The following is a 14,119-nucleotide window of genomic DNA, read 5'->3' on the forward strand; positions in this document are numbered from 1 at the left end:
TGAGAAGCATAGCTTTGGTCGATGCAAAAAAAGAATTTACTTTTGTCAGGAGCCTTTGAAAAAGAATTACTTCAAAGTGACTTCTTCAAAGAAGTTGTCTCATAGCATGTATGTATGTATATGTATGTATGTATGTATGTATGTATGTATGTATGCATGCATGTATGCTGTGAGTTTTTGGAGGCTTAGTTAGAGAGAAAAAAGAGAAATAATACAGAAAAAAAAAAGAAAGAAAATTTACTTGAAAGGAAAATTCAGAATTCTTTTTGAAGTACTATGGGGATAAAAGACATGGAATATGTAGCAACAACAAAAACAACTTCAAATATTTGAACACTAGTTCCCATATATAATTTAAAACTAAATTCTCCTTCCAAAGAAACACAAATATGAATTGTAAGGCACAGAATCTCATAGCCTACCTAAATTGCAAAGAGAATTATGTGGGCAAAGCCAACAATATCCTCTGTCAATGTGCAAGAATCCACAGACAACACATCACACAAAAATAATTAGGTAAAGTTTTGCTGATTAAGTTCCTGAATATAAGAGGAAACAGCAGTTTCAACATGTTTCCTTACTACAATTGCCCAAAGGAGGATCCCAAGTACTAGAAGGCAATAGAAATATATTTTATAAAATTTTTTTTACCTAAACTAAACATAGGCATAGGAGTGGCTGTGTGGTAAGTAACTTGCTTACGAACCACATGGTTCCACTGCATGGCACCTTGGGCAAGTGTCTTTTACTATAGCCTTGGGCCGACCAAAGCCTTGTGAGTAGACGGAAACTGAAAGTAGCTTGTCATATATATGTATATATATATATATATATATATATATATAACCCTCCTTCTTCCCTGAGCGTCCAATAATACTTTATTTGTTCCACGTCCTTGCATTGTTGTGTTTTTTTGTTTGGATTAATTTTATATATATATATATATATATATATATATAATATATATATATATATATATATATGTATGTATGTATGTTGTGTGTCTGCCCCCCCCCCCCCAACATCGCTTGACAACCGATGCTGGTGTGTTTACATCCCTGTAACTTAGCGGTTCGGCAAAAGAGACCGATAGAATAAGTACTAGGCTTATAAAGAATAAGTCCTGGGGTCGATTTGCTCGACTAAAGGCGGTGCTCCAGACTGAAACAAGTAAAAGAAAGAGTAAAGAGTATATAAAAATATATATACTTATAAACCCAAGAAATCCTTATTAAAAAATTAGTCTCCCAGATGAACCAAATGTACTCTTTCGCCACAACTTTCTCTCACTCTTTCTTCTGTTGGCCTGCTCGCTTAGCCAGCGGGGTGGCATCATTTGAAGGCTAAAACAATGCGAAGCGCATTGTGACCAGCGATGTGTAGCAACATCTGATAGCCTGGTCGGTCACGGTGATATACACATATATATAAAAGGTATGAATTTTCTATAAGTATATCAATAGGCGCAGGAGTGGCTGTGTGGTAACTAGCTTGCTTACCAACCACATGGTTCCGTGTTCAGTCCCTCTATGTGGCATCATGGGCAAGTGTCTTCTACTATAGATAGCCTCGGGCTGATCAAAGCCTTGTGAGTGGATTTGGTAAACGGAAACTGAAAGAAGCCCGTCATATACATATGTGTGTGTGTGTGTGTGTGTGTCTGTGTTTGTCACCACACCATCACCTGACAGTCGATGTTGGTGTGTTTACACCCCCGTAACTTAGCGTAATATATATATATATATTACAATAGCTAGCTAGCTAGATATAAACAAATGTATATATAGATAGATAGATAAATGTGTACACACACACATACAATAAGAAGTAAAATGGATTAATAAATCGAAGCAGATATCTATAAAGCATTCAGTGTCAAACGAATTTGTCTACTTATACCAAGCAATCAGATGCCAATAAATCCAAGTGGAATTAGCATCCAAGGTAATTCTTCATATATGACAAGTAAATCCAGATATCGTTTAGAAGAATTTCAAGAAATTCAGAGTATAAGACAACAAGAAAAATAATTGAGAAAATCACATCTTTAATTGCTGATTACACAAGCAATTCACAAGATACGTCTTCGATAAAACAGTTGCTCTTGCAAAGCAAATTAAGTCAAATTTGGGATTTTGCGGAGTGTCAAAATTGGTGACAAAAACAGGACAGTGAAAACAAACACGAAGAGCTGCTAAGCCTAAACGAGATTGTGGTGGCAAACGCTTAAAAAACAAGCTTGGACAGGAGACAGACAAGAGTACGTCTTCCTTGTCCAGCTGTAACAGAATGAAAGAATGAAACACAAGTTAGGAGAAGAAAGAAAAATGGCCGATAGTTACGTGGGAGCCACGTGAGCAAAGGAGGAAGAGTGAGGGAGAGAGAGAGAGTAACAGACAGAGAACTGTGTGAAGGGGAGAGGAAAAGATTGAGAGATAGGATAAGAGAGGAAAAAATAGAGAGAAGGGGAGATAAAAGAATAAAAGAAAGGAAGAGAGAAAACAAAGAGTAAAAGGATAGACTAGTGGAAGAAGATGAGGTAAAAGAATAAGAGAAAGGAAGGGAGAAAACGAAAGAGTAAAAAGATAAAATTGTGGGAGAAGAGAAAGGAAGAGAGAAAAACGAAAGAGCAATAGCAAGAATAGAGAGTCGCATCAGAATTATTAAGATAAAACTTACCTGGAAAAGGATGCGTCGCGTTCAATCATATAATCATATAAATAATATATATATATATATACATACGTATATGTACATACATGTATACGTATATACATATGCGTATGTGGGCACAGGACGTCACAAAACGTAAACAACAAAAAATACGAAGTACGAGCACATGGAATATGAACTTTTTTGCGAACAACGAAAGAAACAAATGGAATACAAGACAAACAACACAAAGAACGACCCTTCATCAGTTGGCTGTTTTTCTGACCCGTATTTGGTATGCATTAGCAACTGCTGGTCTTTCACAAAGAACCTTGTCTGGACTTATGCATCGGAGGGGAAGTTTCTCGGTGCATTCCCATAGTCAGTCGTGAATTTTGTCCTTATATATATGATCTTCCCTTTATATATTATTACGTGAAATCCCCACTGCCCGGCCACAAAATAATTATCTAGCAGTTCTGGTGGTGAACTAAATCGAGACGACACGATTTCTGAGATTTTGCGGAGGGTCAAAATTGGTGACAAAAACAGGACAGTGAAAACAAACACGAAGAGCCGCTAAGCCTAAACGAGGTTGTGTTGGCAAACGCGAAGAAACAAGCTTGGATAGGAGACAGACAAGAATGCGTCTTCCTTGTCCAGCTGCAACAGGATGAAAGAACGAAACACAAATTAGAAGAATTTGTGCAGATCAATTTCTGCAGATATGTTATATACAAGGTGGTTTCAAAAACTTTCCGGACTAGTTCCGTAGCGTGCCAACAGATGGCAGCACATGGTTGCGAGCGCAGTGAGAACTAGCAATGAGCTTCATGAAGCAGTGTACCGAGCAACATCGTTGTGTTTGCTTTGCAAGTTGTGAAATTTGTGTTTTTGTGATCACGTGTATGTTGTAGTTTGCGATTTTTGTCATGGACAGGAAGTTGGAACAAAGAGCCAATGTGAAATTTTGTGTTAAATTTGGGAGGTCTGCTATAAATTTGTGTTAAATTTGTGAGGTCTGCAAGCTTACGGAGACGTGGCTATGGGTCGTACGCAATGTTTCAAGTGGCACGGGCGCTTAAAAAGCGGAAAAATATCCCTGGAAGACGATGAGCGATCTGGAAGATCGGCCACGAGCGTACCACCTGAAATGTGAAGAAAATGTATCTGTGTGTGTGAATATATATATATATATAATATGCATAATATATCAATATATGCATATATACGTACATATATGTACATACCTACATATACATATATACATACATATATGTACATACCTACATATATACATACATATATGTACATACCTACATATATACATACATATATGTACATACCTACATATACATATATACATACATATATGTACATACCTACATATATATATATACATACATATATGTACATACCTACATATATATATATATATATACATACATATATGTACATACCTACATATATATATATATATATACATACATATATGTACATACCTACATATATATATATATATATGTACATACCTACATATATATATATATATATATATATATATATATATATATATATATATACACATGCATATATGGGTACAGGACATAAAAAATACGTTGAACACAATGAGAAACGAAAACATAAAAACAAAAAGATAGAAAACGAACTTCTTTTTCGAACAACGGAATAAACAGAGAAACGAGACATGCAACATAAAGAATATTACTTTTCATCAGCTTGTGCATGAGGATTATCAGAGGACAATCAACGACATTGCTGATGTTGTTGGTCTGTCGTATGGGTCTGCGCAGGCAATCTTAACGTCTGGATTCTTCACGACGACAATGCACTCTGTCACCGAGCACTCGTGAGTTTCTTATCAAAAACATCATGGTCGCTTCCGCACCTGCCCTGTTCGCCAGATTTAGCACCTTCAGACTTCCATCTCTTCTCCAAGATGAATATCCAGCTCAAAGTCGCCGTTCTAACACCGTTGTCGAGATTAAGAACGGACCGGAGACGGTCTTCAACTCACGGAAAACGACTTCCAGGGCGGATTCCAAAAGTGACAGGAACGCTGGGACCGGTGTATTGCTGAGCAAGGGGACTATTTCGAATGAGATGATGCTAAAACTTAGGTAAATAATTTTTTTTTTATTAAACATAACTAGTACGGGAACGTTTTGATACCATCTCGTATATGCATTCACTCGTTACTACTTGAGGGGCGCCATATCAGTTGCGGTTTACATTTCATTATCAACTATGAAGAAGGCTAATGTTGCAAATTATCTCGCATTAAGATGAACTTAGATTTAGTAGTCTTTAGATCGAAGTTCCATCACCTGTATGATCACATATTTCATTTCATTATAAACTAAGGAATATCGTGATTTGATCGTCTATTTTCTATTTTAAGCACTGGTAACAGACTGTCATAATTGAAATACTTAACAAGTATTTTATTACAACCTGTGGTAAAAAAAGAAAGAAAACAAAACAAAAAGAAAAAAAACCCTATTTCACAAGATTGCTTCTACGAGTACTTTTTGAATTCTATAATTTTTGGCCTACAGAGCATCCAATGTTAATAACTATAATTTCTAACGTCTTCCTAGTCAGCAACGAACTTTCTATTGGTAAGTGAAAAATATATCCTCAAATCATATTTTCTTAGCTTCATCTACATCTAATGTTTCGTAGGAGGGTGTAATGGATTAGCATTTCATTTTCTTCTTCAAGCAGGCTAGAACAGAGACAGGAGGGAGTGTAGCTCTACTATTTCGATGAGGGCCTACACTCTGTTAGAAGCAAAGTACGGATCTTTTAATAAAGTATTACTTTTTTTTATGAATTATTTTGTTCTGTAATTTGTATTATATGTGAGTACATCACACACAATTATACGCAAGTATTTTGCAGTAATCCATACATATATCATATCTATTTAACAAGGATTATTAAAATACTTAGAGAACACTTTGAACTGGAACTTGCATTTCACATCTGCCTGGCCTGTTACTAGTTGAAATAGAGCATGTGTCTTACATCCCACCTCAGCCTGTTAAAGCTTGCACAGTTGATTTTAGTATTAAAGCTTAATATTAAAAGCTAGCAAATCAACTATAAATTCTATAGCGTGTTTATGTAATACGAATTTATCCTTTCAAATTACGTACAATTGTTCAGGAGACAATGGTGAAGTGGTAACGATAGTTCGTTTTTGACTCTTTATGATATCATCTTATCAACTTAAACTTTAGTTACATCGTTCACTATTTTATTAGCCATATTTAATTTGTTCTTTTCTTCATTAATGGCTTAGTAAACAAAAAGAAAAAAAAATGTTACATATTATTGGAACACGTCTCCTAATTTGTTTATTCATTCATTTGATCTAGAGGAAGGAGCTGCATGCCTATAGTCTTCACAGACCCTCTGAAACTATTCTCTTTCATTCAAATCAAATTAATATTTCATTTCGTCGACTTTTTTATGTCAAGAATTTTTAGAATATCATCCGAGTGTAAAACGTAAGACTTAGCTACTGACATAGTTGTGTCCCTTGATATGATTCAAGACGATGGGATCCTTTTAAAAGTTGTCTCCCTCAAATAATAGTCTAAAACAAGTCGACGTCCATTTTAGTTACCTCCCTTGCACTTAACTATGACAATTTTAGATGAACACGACACGTTTTTAAAAATTGTTAGTGTTTTGTTGCCTTTACCGTATTTTGATGTTTGTTCGTATCATGTCATTTAAGATAGAATCTCTCTCTCTCTCACACACACGTAAATGTTGAACGACGAGAATGAGTGCTCAACACCGCATTGTTGGATAAAATTTCTTTATTTGTGTATTAAGGCTACCATTGGTTTCATTTCAAGAAAACATCTTAATATCTCAACAATTTTTCAAGCCGGATCACATGGAGGAATGGTGTTCATTTCTAATTTGAATGAAAATAACACTTTTTATCACTTACTCAGACCATGGACTGTGGATTAGATAACTCTTGTTCTTTTCAGCATAGCTCCACGTCTTTCATACATGCATACATACATTGTATGTATGTATGTATGTACCTATGTATGCATGCAGGCATGTATGTATGTGCGTGTGTTCTCTTCTCTTTGTAATTATTTAAATTCTTCCTCTGACGAAGCAGTTAGTTTCTAACAAAGATCCAAAGACCCATCGTTGGAATGTAGATAGCAAAAACGATGTCGCATTTTAAACTTGGGAAAAATCATATTTTTACAGTTCCACTTACAGCTTGTTTTTGTCGTGTGCGAGTTGGTTGATTGATTTCTGTTCTAAAAACTGTAATTTATTTAGATTGCCACTCAGGCATTTACTCACCACGAAGCCAACTGCACCAGTTGTTACTGGATTAAATGTGAATTTATAATCTAGACATAGAAGCTGGCTGTTTCGAAGCAGTTGTACATAGCCTCTTTCTCTTTGTTTTCATTACCGTCAGCAGGACTGCTAAACACTATGATGGTACATACTTTCTCTTGCCCCAAACAACAATATCCATCCTGTTATGTTTACATTTGACAGATGTTCTGACGAGAATGTTCACGAATATTCCCTGTGTTGATGTTTGTGTATGTATTCAATAATAGGAAGATTCTCTGTATTTATTTCAGGACAGTTTTTCCCGAATGGCCTTATATATTGTTTTTGCGACAACGTCGTGCCGTATAGGGAAGTGGTATCTTGATGACATGTTTGGGCAGCTGCTAATCATATGTGTAATGTCTGCTACAAAAATATGACATAGTCTACATTTTCAGTCTCTTGTTTATTAGGTACTTACTAGCAATCTCCTGTACTTGTATCGTAAATGCATAGCTTTCGAAGTGTGATGTGATGTGGTCACGAGTCCAAGAGATGTTTCGCTTCATATCACTATTATTGTCTTCTTTGACTGGACATTCTGATTTTTAATTCCGCCGGGATCGACTTTCCCTTTCATCCTTTCAGGATCGATAACATAATTATCAGTCAAGCACTGGGATCGATATAATCGACTTATCCCATCCCCCGACGTTGCTGCCCTTGTGCCAAAATTTGGAACTAATATTACTGTCTTTTTCAAGTGTTAGGAAAACATACCCATGCATGGCCTTTTGGGGGATGCTGAGTGTTTCACATCTGGATCTTCTTTGAGGTATGTTAGTCTAGCTGTTTTAGGGTCGTATGGGAGGTCATCAGGAAGAGAGTGCTTTCTGCAGATGCGTTGCATATAGTTGTTCTACTCTCTCTTTCACTTGTTTCAGTCAAATGACTGCGGCCATGCTGGAGCACCGCCTTTAGTCGAGCAGGATCTTTTCGGTTTGAACGGCAGTTTTTTAAAATAATTTCCACGTAACTAAACACTTTTAAACTTCTTATACTGGTAGAATGTGTTTATAAAATATCTTTTTCTCTTGGCTTTATTGAGAAAATTCTATGGTTTGTAAGATATTTGTTGCTTTTTTTCTTCAATTTCTGCAATTTCAACTAATCAATGACGTCTATTGAAGGTGAAAACATTATGTACCGTATGAATATGTCCCGCGTTTAAGAAACAGATTGGGTTTATTTACATTTCTGAAGAAAAAAGATACCCTTCCCCCACCCCTAACCCTGACCCTAAAACAGATTGAAATGCAATAGATCGATACTAGGGTCATAATTGTGGGTGACAATTTCACATGACACCGCTAGGAAAAATTGCCGTTCAAACCGAAAAGATCCGTCGAGCAAATCGACCCCAGGACTTATTCTTTGTAAGCCTAGTACTTATTCTATCGGACTCTTTTGCTGAACCGCTAAGTTATGGGGATGTAAACACACCAGCATCGGTTGTCAAGCGATGTTGGGGGGACAAACACTGACACACAAATATATACACAGATATATATATATATATATGTCAGGCTTCTTTCAGTTTCTGTCTACCAGATCTACTTACAAGGTTTTGGTCAGTCCACCTTCACTTTTCAACAACATGTTAATGTGTTTTAATATTGCTGCAGTTTAGCAAGTTCTGTGTGGATGGATGAAGTTTGGGCAATATAAATGTATGTACACATTTGCGCGCGTGTGCCTGTGCACGCGCCTATGTCTTTGACAACCGGTAGCGGTTGTCTATACCTTCGTTAAATTAGCAGTTCGACAAACGGGAACAATTAAATAAATATGAAAACTTGGATCGATTTCAACTAAATCCTTCGAGGTGGTGCCCCAGCATGAGCACAGTCAAATGACCAAAACAAATAAATATTTACAAAACTTTGGTGTTTAGACTGTTTAATCTGCCTCTACCATTATCTCGAGGAAGTGTCAAACTCAGAAAAGATTTAATACAGCTATTTTCCAATGGCATACACAACAACAGCGATCAGTATTTTTTGCGTCCCAACATTCCTGGACGTATTAAGAATGGATACGAAAATAATCAGATCTTGCTGCATACCGTGCAAAACAACGGCTGTTTATATTTTCATCCAATATTAATGAAAGAGTTATCTCCCTTGAACACTATAGTTCAGTATAGAAGAAAAATTAAGTAGTTTTTTGTTTTTTTTTATTTGCGAGGCTGGTTATCATTAGTCAGAAAAATTTGAATCAAAGTTACTATAATCAAAAAAAAAGAAGGCCCTCGAAACATTTTAAAAAACTATTCTGGGATTATTATTCTCAGCTTCATATACATACTATCAAGTGACTGTAAGAATCTATTCCATTTGTGCTGCTGCTTCTTCTTCTTCTTCCAATCAGGACTCACGCCATTAGCCACAAAGAATAATCTCTGATTCGAGCTTAGTCTAAGCTACTAAGAACGCGTGTGGAAACTTGAAGATCCACCCACCACACACAATAGACTGGCGGTTGCACGGATGCAAAAGCTACGTTGTTATCCTCATTCCGTAAACGGTGGCTTTTGACGAGTGGAGAGCTGAACCATCCTGGGGTACAGAGGATTTGCAATCTAGATTAGGGTCTGAAAGTTTACCACACCATACTGTGTTACGTCATGGTTCCTCTCTTTGTGGCAGAAGTAGGAAGAAAATGTGAGATAAAGTTGTGGTGAAAGAGTACAGCAGGGTTCAACCCCACCCCTCACCGGTGCCAAGTGGAGCTTAGGTGCTTTTGCTCAATAAACACTAACAATGCTCGGTCTGGGAATCGAAACCGAGTTCTTATGACCTCGACTCGGCTGTCCTAACCACTGGGCCATTGCGCCTCCACTGCTACTAATGCTGGACCCTGAAGCATTATCTAAATTAATCAACTGCACATCATATGACCAGAAGCAGGGCATGTCTGTTGGAAATAGCAGCCAGATATCTTTCAAATCACACCCTACCACCTTAATTAAGGAAAGGATACATTATATAATGTAAAACTATTCACTTTTTAAAAAAACTGGATGGTCATATCTAGAATGCTTTGATGATAGATCAGCTCAATCAGGGCTGACCTGGTGCTTAGCAATGACAACAAATATATTACAGATGAAGTGAAACAGTCTGGTCCTTATGCTGTTGGAGTTTTTGTCATTTAATTCCAAGTTGGCCTAGATCAATCAGGGACATGATCAAAGGCATTCGAGCAGTAAACATCAAATAATATAATATAAATATAATGAAATTATTGTATACAGTGCTCAGGTGCATCACAACTTGTCAGAAAGTGCATATAAAGTACATGCAGTAATGTAAAAATGTCTGGAAAGTGAACAATGTATGAGTCAGATACATGCCTGTGTGTGTATGGAGGGGAGAAAATCAGGTGTAGTGTTGGCGAATCTCAGAAAGCATGGAAGTTTTGAAGGTTGCAGTGCTCCGACAACTAACAACTGATGCCGGCAGTTTGTTCCATGCTTCAGCAACTCTCAGCGTGAAAAAATGTTTCCTGAAGTCATGGGAGCTGTGCTGTTTTCTGACTTTGTAAATATGTCCACGGGTGTTAGATGGGTGGAGTTTGAAAAAATGCTCAGAGTTATTGTTTGTACGATGGTTGATAATCTTTTTGTATATCTAAGATCACATTGTCCAATGTTTTCTTCCTGCTTTAAGAAAACCGAATGAGGGAATTTTAGTGTGGATAATCAAGTGATCGCATAGTAACTCCTGCACAGGCCCATATACTCCCTCTAAGGCAATATAATAGATGATAGAAGACAATCTTCATAACAACCTTCATATAAGAACTTGGTTGTAATTTCATAATACATGAAAATATTTCTTATCTTCCAAATAAAATAATAAATAAATAAATAATCCACTAAGAGATGATACAATGTAAGATGAAGATCACTAATATAACAGACAATAAGGAACCCCCAGCTCAGTTGCTTCAACTGCTAGAAATAGTAGCTAAAGTCATATCACATATTACCATCTTGAGAATAAAGAAAGGATGTATGAGATGATGATGTCAGATGTACAAAAATATAAGTGAGTCACAGTTAGAAAGCCATTCTATAACAGGTCTGCTTGATCAGGGGCGGCTCAGGGCCACATAACAACAACCACTACTACAGTCAGAAATATCCGAAGCTGATTTGGGGCAAATATATTGTCAAAGAATACTCATCATTTTCCATTCTGGCATTTGTTGGGCAGTTTGACTGTAGCCAGCAAGCTAGGAGAGTGTGAAGCTCCAATTTCTGCCTTAGCATGGTTTCTACAACTGGGTTCCTTTCTTAATGCCAACCACTTTTCAGAGTTTACAGGGTGCTTTTTATATGGCAGTGGCACTAGTATAAAGATGAGATTTATAAATTATGGAAAAAGTATTCAATCTCTTTTACTTGTTTGTCATGTGACTGCAGCCATGCTGGAGCACTGCCTTTAGTCGAGCAAATCGACCCTGGGACTTATTCTTTGTAAGCCTAGTACTTATTCTATCGGTCTCTTTTGCTGAACCACTAAGTAACAGGGACGTAAACACATCAGCATTGGTTGTCAAGTGATGTTGGGGGGACAAACACAGACACACAAATATATACACACACATAAATATATATATATACATATATGGAGGCGCAATGGCCTAGTGGTTAGGGCAGCGGACTCGCGGTCGCAGGATCGCGGTTTCGATCCCCAGACCGGGCGTTGTGAGTGTTTATTGAGCGAAAACACCTAAAAGCTCCACGAGGCTCCGGCAGGGGGTGGTGATCCCTGCTGTACTCTTTCACCACTCTTTCTTCTGTTGGCCTGCTCGCTTAGCCAGCGGGATGGCGTCATTCGAAGGCTAAAACAATGTGAACGCATTGTGACCAGCGATGTGTAACAACATCTGATGGTCTGGTCGATCACGTGATATATATATATATATGACAGGCTTCTTTCAGTTTCCGTCTACCAAATCCACTCATAAGACATTTGCCCAAGGTGCCACACAGTGGGACTGAACCCGGAACCATGTGGTTGGTAAGCAAGCTACTTACCACATAGCCACTCCTGCGCCTTTTTTAATTTACTTTTTTGTCTAGTTCAGAAAAAAACAACAAAAACTATTATTTGTTTCTCAACAACTTTAATTTTTACAACTTCTACAAAAATTTGACACAAAAATAATTTCTGCCTCCTCTTTTCATACAGATATCTGAGGGTTGGGGGGAAAATGTTTTACTTCATCCTTCATTTTCTTAGTTTTTTTTCAGTCAACACATTTTTATTACCTGAGCAAGTTACTTGCTAAAATAAACATCAGCAGAGGGCAAATAAAATCATGGAATTGAAAGACAAACATTTTTTTTTCAGGGGGGGGGGAAATAAAGAAATTTGTTAATTAACGTGACTTGCTGTTGTTTTAGCACAGTTACATATCATGCTGCAAAGACATTTTGGTAAGAGCAGAAAAGCTACGAGAATTCACTTCAGGAAGTCTTTCCTTGCATTATTCTACAAATGTTTCAAGGTGGGTGAGTGGGAAAATTCTCTAATTATTCCATCAACTAATTTTCTGTGAATATCATTTCATACACAAATAATTTAGCTAATTAAAAGTTTTGACAGTTTAATCTTTGTCTAAAAGAATTAGGCATTGATTTTCTTTCTTTTTTTTTTTTTTTGGAGGGTTTTTTTTGTTGTTTTATTTTCCAATTTCATCAGAGTTTAGGATACTTAACAGAAAATCAAGTTGAGAGAATGTTTTGTTTTCTTTGTATTTTATTTTTATTCTATTTTTGTTTATTTATCTATTTTTTATTTTCTGAGTTTGAAAAAAAAAAAGGAAGAAAAAAAAAGAAAAGAAAGAAAAGGAAGCATTGGCCAGTTTTGTCAACCTTTACACCTTGTTTCTCAGACTCAGCAAACTACGGATGGTACAAGCAAGAATTTAGGACACTTTGTACTGGAATTGCTACCAGTTTAACGAAACTCCACCATTTGGAAAAATATAATTTGAACAAATCATAAAAAATAAAGTGGAGTGAGCTGTCATAAACCAATATTGAAACACATAAGAAGACTGCAAATCAGTGTATTAGATTTCAACATTCAAAATATATAACTTAATACATGAATAAGCATTTAGAATCTATTGTTATTAAATTAATGGCATAGTCTGCTGTTGCTACGACAGTCTGAAAGTATTATCAATTGATAATATTTTCATTTGGTTATCAGAATACATGTGTGCATGTGTTTGCATGGAACTTGCAATTAGCCCTTTTATTTTTTTCTGATATGGATATCATTCCTGGCTAGAGTTCTCAGATTTCAGTTACGCCATAATGCCTGTATATTTTTCCATTTTTCTCTTTTTTTTTTTGGCAGGGGAGGGGGTGGGGGCTTTAGCCAATAGCTTTGAGGGAGATGGACAATGATAAACTGACTCACCCATAATGAATTACTTGAAAAGAAAGCCTTTGGTGATGCTCTTATAACTGGTGGTGGGTTTATGGGACATCTTAAGATTTACACATTCACACGCAGACTTACATACACATACACATTCCTACATACATAGATATAAACACAGGTTTTATGTAAGAAATGCGTGTTTTGTGTTAATGCACATTATGTACAGAAAAACACAAGAAGCAAAAAAAAAAAAATTATTAAAGGCATATACATTATGAGTATACATACATTTACCTAGAAATATATTCTCTGCCATACTTTTACACAAAGCAAAAAATACAGATGTGCATTGGTGTCTGTGTGTGAATGGATGTGTTTGTTATAAATAGCCTCAATAGCTAGGAACATGTGTGTTGCAACAACTATTCATGATAATAAAAAGATAAATGCCATCACAAACTACAAAAGCTGTTACATTCAGTGTTGAGCTTTAAATCCTACAGCAGTTTTGGTCAGATGTGAAATAAATCTTCAAGTGGATATGATGCTAGTATATTCCCAAAAGACAGGCTACTTATCTTTCCCAGACAGGTGAACCGAGAGTCCTCAGCTGCATATGAATGAATTGGTAATGAATACTTCATCTCTTC

This window comes from Octopus sinensis, linkage group LG4 (assembly GCF_006345805.1).
Source record: "Octopus sinensis linkage group LG4, ASM634580v1, whole genome shotgun sequence".
Classification (NCBI taxonomy): domain Eukaryota; kingdom Metazoa; phylum Mollusca; class Cephalopoda; order Octopoda; family Octopodidae; genus Octopus; species Octopus sinensis.